Source organism: Diadema setosum, chromosome 20, assembly GCF_964275005.1.
Source record: "Diadema setosum chromosome 20, eeDiaSeto1, whole genome shotgun sequence".
In the NCBI taxonomy this organism is placed as follows: Eukaryota; Metazoa; Echinodermata; class Echinoidea; order Diadematoida; family Diadematidae; genus Diadema; species Diadema setosum.
This window is the reverse complement of record NC_092704.1, coordinates 18,878,111-18,881,671: the sequence shown is the minus strand read 5'-3', so window position 1 is coordinate 18,881,671 and position 3,561 is coordinate 18,878,111.

Here is a 3,561-nt window from a genome sequence, read left to right as displayed (position 1 = left end):
CCAGACAATGTAAACCACCCCATGGACTTACTTGGAGCTTTAATATCTTCTGTCAACAGAGAGAGACATCCAAACCTTTGCAATGCCGACTAAGATCTGCCATGGAACTGATTGGTATTGGCTCTGCATCATTGACAGCAGATCTCGTTTCCTGTTCTCCTTCTTCTTCTTCTTCTTCTTCTTCTTCTTCTTCTTCTTCTTCTTCTTCTTCTTCATTATACTGTGTAATCTTGTAATCTGCCATGGAGCCTTTTCTTAATTGGTTAAAGAAGGTATCCAAAGAGCTATATGAAGCAAAAAACAACAAACAAATGCAAAAACAAAAAGAGAGACATATGTATCTTTAATAACAGAGCTGAATATTGAGTATCTCTCTCCTGAAGTGTTTCAAAGAGATACAAGAGACAGTGGCCGAGATTAGCCGCCACCTTTTTTGGGAGTAGGCCTACTTTGTGTTCTTGCAAATGATGCCTGACATTTTTGGTCATTGGCCCTTTTTGAAGAATGCAGCAATAGAGCCACAACTTCCTGAGGAGTGGATATTGTGGGGTTCTTGATGCAGAACATCATCGCTGAATTTGCCTGTGCTGTACTTTCTTACAGGGATTGCCATTGTAGTTTTGTTTTGTTTTGCTTTGTTTTGTTTTTCAAGTGTGGCTGTAACACTGCTTATTTTGCATATGATGGTCATTGCAGCTAAAGAGTGCATATCTTCTCTAGATCATTCCAAACTTCATGATGTTTCACCTGCATGGGCGTAAATCCGGGGGGGGGGGGGATGGGGGGATATATCCCCCCCCCCCCCCCCCTGAAATGGAGGAGGGGGGGATGGCCTGTACAATCATCCCCCCCCCCTGAATTTTGAGGGGAAAAATGGAGGAAGCAGAAATGTGATTGTATCAATTTTGGCATACTGCAAAACGTTTGTACGCCGGCCTTCAGACAGGAACAGAGCTGAACAGTATTCTATCTTGTAGGAAAATGTATACTTTCTCAAGCGCTCGCTCGCTTCGCTCGCTCGCGAAGAAAGTAACATCGACATACACTGTAAGGTATGGCTCAGGCGTTGACAACGTCAAATAGTATAGGTCTACATGTAAACATGCTATGACGCGAGTAACTGGGGACCATCTGCAAAATATGTACGAAAACATACAAACAAACAAACAATAACAACAACTTTATCGCCATAATTGAATCCCCTCCATTTCCTGAATCATTCCTGAGAAACGACAGTGACTGATGACTCAGTCAGGATACATCTATGGGCATACCAAGGGAAGATCAGGGACGTCGAATCTATGGGGACAAAGGGGCATTTGCCCCGCCCCAAAGGAAGTGTTTAGATAGACAAATCATTTATCCCCCAAGCAATTCCCCGAGATGAGGACAAATCTCGAACTTTCTTAATGGAAAATTGTCCAAATATCGCCAGAACTATGCACCAGATCGTTGTATTGCAATCATGAACATGCAAAAGGTCCGCTATACAGGATAAGGGATAAACTTTGTACACTTTTGACATAGACGTATATTCCCTAATTTATCAAAGAGTGTGCAGCAGATCTTTCACTTAACAAAAGCAACCTAATGTGTATAGGGGGGGGGTGGTTTTCAAATAAAAGTGGGACAAACAAAAGCGAAAAATATAGCTACAAACGGCAGTTTTTTTTTAGTGTAAAATTCAAAAATTTTAAAGCTCGCTCTCTCCGCTCGCTCGCATTTAACCGCTATGCCATTCTCCTGATGTTGCTGCCAGTGATTGACAGCAGGTGCACCCGGTGCGCCCCTCTTAATTTCCAAAGCGAAAATATAGCTACAAACGACAGTTTTTAGGACTGGAAAATGTCAAAATTTTCAAGCTCACTCGCTTCGCTCGCTAGCATTTAATCAGTATGCCATTCTCTTGATGTTGCTGCCAGTAATTGCCGGCAGTTGCACCCGGTGTGCCCCCTTAATTTCCAAAGCGAAAAAATACAGCCACAAACGGCAGTCTTTGGACTGTAAAATGTCAAAATTTTCAAGCTCGCTCGCTCCGCTCGCTCGCATTTAACCGCTATGCCATTCTCCTGATGTTGCTGCCAGTAATTGCCGGCAGTTGCACTCGGTGTGCCCCCTAAATTTCCAAAGCGAAAAAGTATAGCTACAAACGGCAGTTTTTAGACTGTAAAATGTCAAAATTTTCAAGCTCGCTCGCTCCGCTCGCTCGCATTTAACCGCTATGCCATTCTCCTGATGTTGCTGCCAGTGATTGACAGCAGGTGCACCCGGTGCGCCCCCCTTTAATTTCCAAAGCGAAAATATAGCTACAAACGACAGTTTTTAGGACTGGAAAATGTCAAAATTTTCAAGCTCACTCGCTTCGCTCGCTAGCATTTAATCAGTATGCCATTCTCCTGATGTTGCTGCCAGTAATTGCCGGCAGTTGCGCCCGGTGTGCCCCCTTAATTTCCAAAGCGAAAAAATACAGCCACAAACGGCAGTCTTTGGACTGTAAAATGTCAAAATTTTCAAGCTCGCTCGCTCCGCTCGCTCGCATTTAACCGCTATGCCATTCTCCTGATGTTGCTGCCAGTAATTGCCGGCAGTTGCACTCGGTGTGCCCCCTAAATTTCCAAAGCGAAAAAGTATAGCTACAAACGGCAGTTTTTAGACTGTAAAATGTCAAAATTTTCAAGCTCGCTCGCTCCGCTCGCTCGCATTTAATCGCTATGCCATTCTCCTGATGTTGCTGCCAGTGATTGTGAGCAGGTGCGCCCCCCTTAATTTCCAAAGCAAAAAATATAGCTACAAACGGCAGTTTGGGGACTGTAAAATGTCAAATTTTTGAAGCTCGCTCGCTTCGCTCGCTCGCATTTAATTATTATTCCATTCTCCTGATGTTGCTGCCAGTAATTGCCAGCAGTTTTTGCCCGGTGCGCCCCCTTAATTTCCAAGGCAAAACATATATATAGTTACAAACGGCAGTTTCTGGACTGTCAAAACGCGAATGTCAAAATTTTGAAGCTCGCTCGCATTTAATCATTATGCCATTCTCCTGATGTTGCTGCCAGTAATTGCCAACAGTTTTTGCCCAGTGCGCCCCCTTAATTTCCAAAGCGAAAAAATACAGCCACAAACGACAGTTTTTGGGACTGGAAAATGTCAAAATTTTCAAGCTCATTCGCTTCGCTCGCTCGCATTTAATCATTATGCCATTCTCCTGATGTTGTTGCCAGTAATTGCCAGCAGTTTTCGCCCGGTGCACCCCCACCCCTTAATTTCCAAAGCGAAAAAATACTAGTATAGCCACAAAGGACATGTGGGACTGTGAAATATCAAAATTTTCAAGCTCACTCGCTTCGCTCGCTCGCATTTAATCTTTATGCCATTCTGATGTTGCTGCCCTATTGCCGGCAGTTGCGCCCGGTGTGCCCCCATAATTTCCAAAGCGAAAAAATACAGCCACAAACGGCAGTCTTTGGACTGTAAAGTGTCAAAATTTTCAAGCTCGCTCGCTCCGCTCGCTCGCATTTAACTGCTATGCCATTCTCCTGATGTTGCTGCCAGTAATTGCCAGCA